This window comes from Gallinula chloropus (assembly GCF_964237585.1).
Source record: "Gallinula chloropus genome assembly, chromosome: 34".
NCBI lineage: Eukaryota > Metazoa > Chordata > Aves > Gruiformes > Rallidae > Gallinula > Gallinula chloropus.
Window position 1 is genome coordinate 866,907 of NC_140119.1, and position 11,819 is coordinate 878,725.

Below are 11,819 nucleotides of genomic sequence, written 5' to 3' on the forward strand. Positions count from 1 at the left end.
CTGGGGGCAGAATGGCCAAGCCAGGCAAGAAGTTTCCCAAAGGCCCAAGTGTTGGGCTGACCAGTTGAGGGTTGTGGTGAATAGACTTGAGGTTTGAAGGAAACAGTCAAAGCTGGAGGACAATGGCCAAGGGTTGGGCACAGGGCTCAAGGGGTTGGTGGGCACCACAGTCATGTTTTGGCCAAAGTGATCGAGTTTAGGGAAAAAAACATCCATTGGAATGCCCTCATCACATCAGCACTGCGGGGCTGTCAGGAGGTACCAAATCCCCACTGCCAGGGCACTGCTGGGAGCAGCTCCTTCTCCCTCCCTGACAAGGTCTCTGCTGCCTGGAGATGTCCCTGCAGCTGCTTCTCTTTGCCCATCTCACCTCCTGCTCTGTGCTCACAGACCTCATCCAACCTGCCCTGTGCTCAGCCCTGCTCTGCAGACCCCTCCTGGCATCAGGGCCCTGCCCTGGGAACCTCTGTGTGTGCAGGGCTCAGGAGATGCTCTGATGTGGACATTTGAGAGGGGAGAACTAAGTTCTCATCTCCCACAGTCAGCACAGCCAACAGGAGAGGAAAAGTCAAAGCAAAGACTCTGCCTGGCAGGAAAATGCTTCCTTGATGTTGCTCCTCAAAGTTCCTTCTCTCAGGGATCAGCTGGAGCTGGGAGCAAAGCTGACCCAGGCAGCACTTTCTTCCAGCAGAAGAACCTTATGCTGCTCTTCCCTGGGTCACATCTCCAGCCACAGCTGCTGTCTACATCCCTGTGGAAAGCCCACGAGCCAGGCGGAGTGCTGACCCCAGCAGCAGCAGAGTCCCTGAGACAGCACACAGCCCCCAGGGTGCAGGGACGGGGTCGGGGCCACCACCAATGTGATAACTACCATCAGCTAGAGTAACAGATCTGGCACAGTAGTAGGTGGCCGTGTCACCGTCCCTGAGGCTGTTCATCTGCAGCGTCACTGTGCTCTGGGAGTTCTCCCTGGAGATGCTGAACCGGCCCTCGACCGAGGGCGCGTACCATGTGCCGCTACCACCCTTGGTAATACTCCCGACCCACTCCAACCCATTCCCGGGCGCCTGGCGCACCCACTGCATGGCAAAGCTGCTGAAGTCGAAGCCAGAGCCCTTGCAGAGGAGACGCAGGGACCCCCCGGGTGTCTGGAGGCCCCTCCGGACTCCACCGGCGTCTCGGTCGCCCGCAGCCCTGGGGAAGGAGGAAGGACACCAGTGAGTCGCCCGCTCCCACCACCACCATCATCATCATCATCATCATCTTCATCATCATCATCTTCATGATCATCACCATCGCCACATCCTCACCACCCCCTCGTTACCTGGATTGGTTTGCATGTATTTACCCCATTGCTGGCAGCACCGACTCTGGGTCATTGGTCACCTTGTCCCAACCTCTCTAGAGAACAATCTTTTGATCCATCTTTGGCCCAAATCTCAACCAGTTTCCTTCAGAACCTGCCTGTGCTGCCCAACAACCCCTTGATCCCTTTGCCCAAACCTTGTCCATTGGCCCCATGGAGCCAAACTTGCTCCAAGTTTGGGGCAGAACAGCCCTATAAGAACCCCTCCGCCCTATAAGAACCCCCCAACCCCTGTCATGGTCCCATCACCCCCTCCCCAAACCCACCACCCATCACCAAGGGCACCTGCTGGGCCTCCCCCATCCTCCTCTTCCTCGTCGCCCTCCCAGGTAACGAAGGGGTGGTGAGGACGTGGAGATGGAGATGATGATGATGATGAGGATGATGATGATGATGGTGGGAGTGGGCAACTCACTGGTGTCCTTCCTCCTTCCCCACATACTACTGCTCCAGAGCTGTTTATGCTGCTGATGGTGCTTTTAATGCTGGTGGCCCCGACCCCGTCCCCGATTCCCCACCTCCATGGAGAACACTCTTGTCCTCTTATGAGCATTTTCTGACCCATCTTTGAATATTTTTGGCTCAAATTGTTTCCAACTTTTGTTCAAACCTGCCTGTGGTGCCCACTCACCCCTTGAGCCCTTTGCCCAACCCTTGGCCATTGGCCTCCAGATTTGACCGTTTCTCTCCAACTACAACAGTCTTCACCCCAAACGTCAACTGATCACCCCAACCCCCAACTTGTCACCCCATCCCCGACCACTGGAGTCATGTCCAAGGCTCATCCCAGACTTGCTCCTCCTGAGGGCCAAGGCCGTGTCCGTGGGTGGTGGTTTGGCCCTGGCTGGAGGCCAGATGCCCACCAAAGTCGCTCTCCCACTCTGCTGCGGGCTGGGTCGGTCTCTGCACAGGCTGTAGATGGTCTCTGCTCCCAGTCCTTATCCATGGGCTGCGGGGGGACACCCGCTGCACCATGGGCTTCACCATGGGCTGCAGGGGAATCTCTCTCTCTGGCACCTCATTCCTCCTCCCCTCCTCTCCTTCAGGCCTGGCCGTGGTGTCTGTGCAGCTCGTTACATCCTCTCACTCCCTTCTCGGGGGTAAAATGCTCCTGCCTGCAGGGTTTCTCCTCCTAATTGTGATTCCCAGAGGCGCTGTGACCATCTCCCATTGGCTCGGTCCTGCTCAGCAGCAACTTTAGCCTTGAACTGGCTGATGTTTGCTGTCTGGGGCTTGCAGAGAGCTGTAGCTGCTGCTGGCAAAAGCCACCTCAGCAGCACAGCCACACCAAACTGCAACAGCTCCTTAGCGATCCGATACCCAGGGGGAGGTAATGAGCCCTCCCCCCCCTCTCTCCTGCCCCGCCCTGTTATGCAAATCACCCCCCCACGCCAAAGGAACTCCCTGACCTGGTCATGGTGCCATCACCCCCCTCCCCAAACCCACCACCCATCCCCATGGGCACCCGCTGGGCTTCCCCCATCCTCCTCTTCCTCGTCGACCTCCCAGGTAACGAGGGGGTGGTGAGGACGTGGCGATGGAGATGATGATGATGATGATGATGATGATGATGATGATGATGATGATGATGATGATGATGATGATGGTGGTGGGAGCGGGCGACTCCCTGGTGTCCTTCCTCCTTCCCCAGGGCTGCGGGCGGCCGTGACGCTGGTGGAGTCCGGAGGGGCCTCCAGACACCCGGGGGGTCCCTGCGCCTCCTCTGCAAGGGCTCTGGCTTCACCTTCAGCAGCTTCCCCATGTTTTGGGCACGTCAGGCGCCCGGGAAGGGGCTGGAGTGGGTTGCAGGAATTACCAGCACTAGTAGCTACACAGCCTATGCGTCATCAGTCAAGGGGCGTTTCACCATCTCCAGGGACAACTCCCAGAGCACGGTGACACTGCAGATGAACAGCCTCAGGGACGGTGACACTGCCACCTACTACTGCGCCAAACGTGCTTTTAGTGGTGGTGCTTATAGTATTGGTGGCCCAAACCCTGTCCCCGTGTACCCATCTGCCTGAAGAACAATTTAGGCATATCACTAACATTTTTTTACCCAACTTTCTGTATTTTCAGCCCGAATCCTGACCAGTTATCTTCAAACTCTTCTGGTGGTGCCCACCAACCCTTGAAGCCCTTTCCCCAACCCCTTGCCATTGGCCACATGGAGCCAAACACGGTCAGTGCTTGGCCTGAAGCAGCTCGAGCTGGGGGCAGAATGGCCAAGCCAGGCAAGAAGTTTCCCAAAGGCCCAAGTGTTGGGCTGACCAGTTGAGGGTTGTGGTGAATAGACTTGAGGTTTGAAGGAAACAGTCAAAGCTGGAGGACAATGGCCAAGGGTTGGGCACAGGGCTCAAGGGGTTGGTGGGCACCACAGTCATGTTTTGGCCAAAGTGATCGAGTTTAGGGAAAAAAACATCCATTGGAATGCCCTCATCACATCAGCACTGCGGGGCTGTCAGGAGGTACCAAATCCCCACTGCCAGGGCACTGCTGGGAGCAGCTCCTTCTCCCTCCCTGACAAGGTCTCTGCTGCCTGGAGATGTCCCTGCAGCTGCTTCTCTTTGCCCATCTCACCTCCTGCTCTGTGCTCACAGACCTCATCCAACCTGCCCTGTGCTCAGCCCTGCTCTGCAGACCCCTCCTGGCATCAGGGCCCTGCCCTGGGAACCTCTGTGTGTGCAGGGCTCAGGAGATGCTCTGATGTGGACATTTGAGAGGGGAGAACTAAGTTCTCATCTCCCACAGTCAGCACAGCCCACAGGAGAGGAAAAGCCAAAGCAAAGACTCTGCCTGGCAGGAAAATGCTTCCTTGATGTTGTTCCTCAAAGTTCCTTCTCTCAGGGATCAGCTGGAGCTGGGAGCAAAGCTGACCCAGGCAGCACCTTCTTCCAGCAGAAGGACCTTATGCTGCTCTGCCCTGGGTCACATCTCCAGCCACAGCTACTGTCTACATCCCTGTGGAAAGCCCACGAGCCAGGCTGAGTGCTGACCCCAGCAGCAGCAGAGTCCCTGAGACAGCACCCAGCCCCCAGGGGTGCAGGGACAGGTTCGGGGACACCACCAATGTAACCACTACCACCAGCTGCAGTACCAGCTGCTTTGGCACAGTAGTAGGTGGCCGTGTCACCGTCCCTGAGGCTGTTCATCTGCAGCGTCACCATGCTCTGGGAGTTGTCCCTGGAGATGCTGAACCGGCCCTGGACTGACGGTGCGTAGCCGGTCCAACCACCATTGTAGTTAATAGCTGCGACGTGTTCAAGCCCCTTCCCGGGTGCCTGGCGAGCCCAAATCATGGGGAAGCTGCTGAAGGTGAAGCCAGAGCCCTTGCAGAGGAGGCGCAGGGACCCCCCGGGTGTCTGGGGACCCCTCCGGACTCCACCAGCGTCACGGCCGCCCGCAGCCCTGGGGAAGGAGGAAGGACACCAGTGAGTCGCCCGCTCCCACCATCATCATCATCATCATCATCATCATCATCATGATCATCATCATCATCATCATCATCATCGCCTCATCCTCACCACCCCCTCATTACCTGGATTGGTTTGCAAGTGTTTTCCCCACTGCTGGCAGCACCTACTATGGGTCATTGGTCACTGTGTCCCAGCCTCCCTGCTGGAGGCTCTGGCCTGGCCAGGACCAGCGCATTACCCACCCCTGTTTCCACACCATCTCCACCATGCCCAGATCTTACATTTGCAGAGCCCTGGGCAGGTTCATAACATCATTCCCCTGCCATGGACTGATTTTCCACACCAAGAATTGAGTGGCTGTCCTCCCCTGGAATTCAATCCCCTGGGGGTACACACTGCATTTCCCCACCCTTTCCCATCACCCACCAAGTGCACCCAGGTCCCTGAGCAAAAGCTCATCCCAAGGATGGGTTTGCCTTTGCCCGGGGCAGGAATCACCCGGACTGGTTTTGCCAACTGGTTTTAATGGACTTTATCCCCCTCTAGAGTCTGTGGGAGTTTTGCTTGGGCAGGGCCAGCTCGATGGGGAGACCCCCTGGAACTACCCAGCCACGTGGCTTTGGCTAAATGCAGATCCCAGTTCTAGAGGGTTCCACCACCCCTTGTACCTCTCGCTCTTCCCGGGGGCTGGTGCATGGTGGGGGATGTGATACCCCATTGGATGGCGTGTTCCTGGGCCCAGGTGTCTATGAGATCATGCGAGACATGAGTCCCCCTGTCCGTCTGGATACTTTCTGGAGGGTCATGTGTCCAGAGCTTGGGCCCCCAACACAAGGAAGGTGTGTTTCTGTTGGAGAGGGTTCAGAGGAGCCACAGAGATGTTTAAAGTGCTGGAGCAGCTACCCTATGAAGAGAGGCTGAGGGAGCTGGGCTGGTTCAGCCTGGAGAAGAGAAGGCTGGGGGGGGACGTCATTGCAGCTTTCCAGTGCCTGAAGGGAGCAGAGGAACAGGCGGGGAATCAGCTTGTTTAAAGGGCAGAGACTTGCAGGACAAGGGGGATGGAGTGAAGCTGGAGGAGGGAAGGGTTAGAGGAGATATTAGGGGGAAGTCCTTTACAGAGAGAGTGGTGAGGGGCTGGAACAGGCTGCCCACAGAGGGGGTGGGTGACCCATCCCTGGGGGTGTTCACGGCCAGGTTGGATGGGGCCCTGGGCAACCTTGTGTAGCTCCAGGCCTGGAGGTTGGTGTCCCTGCCTGTGGCAGGGGGTTGGAGCTCTGTGACCCTTGGGATCCCTTCAAACCCAGAGATGTCTGGGATTTGATGATAAGAACCCTCTGACCCTGTCATGGCACCATCACTCCCCTCCCCAAACTGACCACCCATCACCATGGGCACCCATTGGGTCTCCCCCATCCTCCTCTTCTTCGTGGCCCTCCCAGGTAAAGAGGAGGTGGTGAGGACGTGGCGATGGAGATGATGATGATGATGATGATGATGGGAGTGGGAGACTCACTGGTGTCCTTCCTCCTTCCCCAGGGCTGCGGGCGGCCGAGATGCTGGTGGAGTCCGGAGGGGCCTCCAGACACCCGGGGGGTCCCTGCGCCTCCTCTGCAAGGCCTCTGTCTTCGACTTCAGGAACTACAACATGTTGTGGGTGCGCCAGGTGCCTGGGAAGGGGCTGGAGTACGTTGCGCAGATCAACTTTGGTGATAGCTGGACAGGCTACGCGCCGTCAGTCAAGGGCCGGTTCAGCATCTCCAGGGACGATTCCCAGAGCACGGTGACGCTGCAGATGAACAGCCTCAGGGACGACGACACGGCCACCTACTACTGTGCCAGAGCCACTAGTACGGGTGGTAGTTGGAGTGGTTTGGGCCTCAAGCGTGTGGCCTGAGTCCGGAGATTTGGGCCAGAAACACTGAAAAATGCATCAGAAGAGATTGAGAATGGCCCAGACTCTTACTCCAGGGAGGTGGGGACATGGTGACAGGGTGAGAGCGTCCACCACCATAACTACCCTAACCAGTATAACCACCAGCACCTTTGGTGCAGAAGTAGGTGGCCGTGTCGTCGTCCCTGAGGCAGTTCATCTGCAGCGTCACCGTGCTCTGGGAGTTGCTCCTGGAGATGGTGAACCGGCCCTTGACCGAGGGCGCGTAGTTGGTGTAACTACCATCGTTGGGAATACTCTCGACGTACTCCAGCCCCTTCCCGGGTGCCTGACGTGCCCAAGCCATGTGGCTGCTGCTAAAGGTGAAGCCAGAGCCCTTGCAGAGGAGGGGCAGGGACCCCCCTGTTGTCTGGAGGCCCCTCCGGACTCCACCATCCTCACCCCATATTTTCCCCCTAATTATCTAATTTTTTTCCCATAAATTCACTCATTTTCCTCCAAAAATCCTTCATTTCCCCCCAAATTCCTTCATATTCTTCCAAAATCCTCTTATTTTTTCAGATGTAACGCTGGTGGAGTCCGGAGGGGCCTCCAGAGCCAGATTTGCTCCCTCTCAAAGGACGAGGACACGGACATGGAGGGTGCTGGTGGGACTGGGCGACTCACTGGTGTCCTTCCTCCTTCCCCAGGGCTGCGGGCGGCCGTGACGCTGGTGGAGTCCGGAGGGGGTCTCCAGACACCCGGGGGGTCCCTGACCCTCGTCTGCAAGGGCTCTGGCTTCACCTTCAGCAGCTATGGCATGATGTGGGCTCGCCAGGCGCCCGGCAAGGGGCTCGAGTACGTCGGAGGTATTGATAGTGATGGCGACACGTACTACGTGCCCTCAGTCAAGGGCCAGTTCACCATCACCAAGGACAACTCCCAGAGCACAGTGACGCTGCAGATGAACAGCCTCAGGGACGACGACACGGCCACCTACTTCTGCGCCAAAGCTGCTGGTGTTTATGGTTATGGTTATGAAGCTGGTGGCCCCAACTCCATCCCCGTGTCCCCACCTCAGTAGAGAAGAAGTTTAGCACATTCTCAGCCTTTTGTGACACATTTTTGAGTGTTTCTGGCCCAAATCTCCCCCAGTTCCCTTCAGAACCCAACTGTGGGGCCTACCGACCCCTTGAGGCCTTTGCCCAACCCTTGGCCATTGGCCTCCAGCTGTGACCGTTTCCCTCCCACCTCCCCGTGGTCGCAGTGGTTTGGGCCTCAAGCGTGTGGCCTGAGTCCCCTGAGCCTGTTCCCCCCACCCCTCGGCCTCCATCTTCTCCCTCCCTGGCCCAATGGCGCCCGGTTCTCCTCAGCCTCAGCCTTCGGCACCCAGCCTGGGACAGGGGCCCAAGGGACAAGGGGTGGGGGGACCAGTTGAGTGTTGGGGGGACGAGTTGAGTGTTGGGGGGACCAGTTGAGTGTTGGGATGAAGAACGTTGAGGTTGGAGGGAAACGGTCACAGCTGGAGGCCAATGGCCAAGGGTTGGGCAAAGGCCTCAAGGGGTCGGTAGGCCCCACAGTTGGGGTCTGAAGGAAACTGGGAGAGATTTGGGCCAGAAACAATCAAAAATGAGTCTAAAGAGGTTGAGAATGGGGCAGAGTTGTTCTCCAGGAAGGCAGGAACATGGTGGCGGAGCGGGGCCTCCACCAACATCTCCAGTATAACCATAACTATTAGTACCTTTGGTGCAGTAGTAGGTGGCCGTGTCGTCGTCCCTGAGGCTGTTCATCTGCAGCGTCACCGTGCTCTGGGAGTCGTCCCTGGAGATGGTGAACCGGCCCTTGACCGAGGGCGCGTAGCTGGTGCTGCTGCCACCGCTCCAAATACCCGCGACGAATTCCAGCTCCTTCCCAGGCACCTGGCGAGCCCAAACCATGCTGGTGCTGCTGAAGGTGAAGCCAGAGGCCTTGCAGACGAGGGTCAGGGACCCCCCGGGTGTCTGGAGACCCCCTCCGGACTCCACCAGCGTCACGGCCGCCCGCAGCCCTGGGGAAGGAGGAAGGACACCAGTGAGTCGCCCAGTCCCACCAGCACCCTCCATGTCCGTGTCCTCGTCCTTTGAGGGGAGCAAATCTGGCTCTGGAGGCCCCTCCAGACTCCACCAGCATCACAGCTGGGAAATTAAGAGGATTTTGGAGGAATATGAAGGAATTTGGGGGAAAATGAAGGAATTTAGGAGGAAAATTAGGGAATTTATGGGAAAAAAGTTAGAAAATTTGGGGGTAAATAAGGGGTGAGGCTGGTGGAGTCCGGAGGGGGTCTCCAGACCCCTGGGGGGTCCCTGCACCTCCTCTGCAAGGCCTCTGGCTTCAGCTTTAGCATGACCCACATGGTTTGGGCACGTCAGGCAGTGGGTCGGGAGTATTGACACTGGTGGCAGCACCTACTACGCGCCCTCGGTCAAGGGCCTGTTCACCATCACCAGGGACAACTCCCAGAGCACGGTGACGCTGCAGATGAACAGCCTCAGGGACGACGACACGGCCACCTACTTCTGTGCCAGATCTACTGGTGCTGGTGGTAGTTGGAGTGGTTTGGGCCTCAAGTGTGTGGCCTGAGTCCCCTGAGCCTGTTCCCCCCACCCCTCGGCCTCCATCTTCTCCCTCCCTGGCCCAATGGCGCCCGGTTCTCCTCAGCCTCAGCCTTCGGCACCCGGCCTGGGACAGGGGCCCAAGGTACGAGGGGTGGGGGGACCAGTTGAGTGTTGGGGTGACCAGTTGAGTGTTGAGGGGACCAGTTGAGTGTTGGGATGAAGAACGTTGAATTTGGAGGGAAGCGGTCACAGCTGGAGGCCAATGGCCAAGGGTTGGGCAAAGGCCTCAAGGGGTCGGTAGGCCCCATAGTTGGGTTCTGAAGGAAACTGGGGGAGATTTGGGCCAGAAACACTCAAAAATGGGTCACAAAAGGCTGAGAATATGCTAAACTTCTTCTTTAATGAGGTGGGGACACGGCGATGGAGTTGGGGCCTCCACCAGCATAACCAGCAGCACCATAACTACCACCAGTAGCTTTGGCGCAGTAGTAGTTGGCCGTGTCACCGTCCCTGAGGCTGTTCATCTGCAGCGTCACCGTGCTCTGGGAGTTGTCCCTGGAGATGCTGAACCGGCCCTTGACCGAGGGCGCGTAGTCGGTGCTGCCACCAGTGTTACCAGTCCCTACCACCAACTTCAGTCCCTTCTTGGGTGATTGTGGCACCCTCCTTATGCCAACGCTGCTGTAGGTGAAGCCAGAGACCTTGCAGAGGAGGCGCAGGGAGCCCTCGGGTGTCTAGAGGCCCCCTCCGGACTCCACCAGCCTCACCTCTTATTTCCCCCCTAATTATCTCATTTTTTCCCCATAAATTCCCTCATTTTCCTCCAAAAATCCTTCATTTCCCCCCAAATTCCCTCATATTCCTCCAAAATCCTCTTAGTTTCCCAGTTGTGATGCTGGTGGAGTCCGGAGGGGCCTCCAGAGCCAGATTTGCTCCCCTCAAAGGACGAGGACATGGACATGGAGGGTGCTGGTGGGACTGGGCGACTCACTGGTGTCCTTCCTCCTTCCCCAAGGCTGCGGGCGGCCGTGACGCTGGTGGAGTCCGGAGGGGGTCTCCAGACACCCGGGGGGTCCCTGACCCTCGTCTGCAAGGCCTCTGGCTTCACCTTCAGCAGCACCAGCATGGTTTGGGCTCGCCAGGGGCCCGGCAAGGGGCTCGAGTACGTCGCACTTATTTACAGCGATGGCAGAAGCACCAGCTACGCGTCCTCGGTCAAGGGCTGGTTCACCATCACCAGGGACAACTCCCAGAGCACGGTGACTCTGCAGATGAACAGCCTCAGGGACGACGACACGGCCACCTACTACTGCACCAAGGGTGCTACTGGTTATGGTAGTGCTGATGATGTTGGTGGTGGCCCTGACCCCTTCCCCGTGTCCCCACCTCCCCGGAGAACAAGTTTACTCCATTCTCAGCCTTTTCTGACCCATTTTTGAGTGTTTCTGGCCCAAAACTCAACCAGTTCCCTTCAGAACCCAACTGTGGGGCCTACCGACCCCTTGAGGCCTTTGCCCAACCCTTGGCCATTGGCCTCCAGCTGTGACCGTTTCCCTCCAACCTCAACATTCTTCATCCCAACACTCAACTGGTCCCCCCAACACGCAACTGGTCCCCCCACCCCTCGTCCCTTGGGCCCCTGTCCCAGGCCGGGTGCCGAAGGCTGAGGCTGAGGAGAACCGGGCGCCATTGGGCCAGGGAGGGAGAAGATGGAGGCCGAGGGGTGGGGGCAACAGGCTCAGGGGACTCAGGCCACACGCTTGAGGCCCAAACCACTCCAACTACCACTATAACCAGTTACTCTGGCGCAGAAGTAGGTGGCCGTGTCGTCATCCCTGAGGCTGTTCATCTGCAGCGTCACCGTGCTCTGGGAGTTGTCCCTGGTGATGGTGAACCGGCCCTTGACCGAGGGCGCGTAGCCGGTGCTGCTGCCACTGCTGCTAATATATCCGACGAACTCGAGCCCCTTCCCAGGCGCCTGTCGAGCCCACATCATGTTGTAGCTGCTGAAGGTGAAGCCAGAGCCCTTGCAGACGAGGGTCAGGGACCCCCCGGGTGTCTGGAGACCCCCTCCGGACTCCACCAGCGTCTCGGCCGCCTGCAGCCCTGGGGAAGGAGGAAGGACACCAGTGAGTCGCCCAGTCCCACCAGCACCCTCCATGTCAGTGTCCTCGTCATTTGAGGGCAGCAAATCTGGCTGTGGAGGCCCCTCCAGACTCCACCAGCGTCACGACTGGGAAACTAAGAGGATTTTGGAGGAATATGAAGGAATTTGGAGGAAATGAAGGAATTTTGGAGGGAAATGAGGGAATTTATGGGAAAAATATAACATAATTAGGGGGGAAAGAAGGAGTGATGCTGGTGGAGTCCGGAGGGGCCTCCAGACAGCCGGGGGGTCCCTGCCCCTCCTCTGCAAGGCCTCTGGCTTCACCTTATCAGCACCAACATGGTTTGGGCACATCAGGCACCTGGGAAGGCGCTGGAGTGGGTTGGGAGTATTCCCAAAGATGGTAGTTACACCGGCTACGCGTCCTCGGTCAAGGGCCTGTTCACCATCACCAGGGACAACTCCC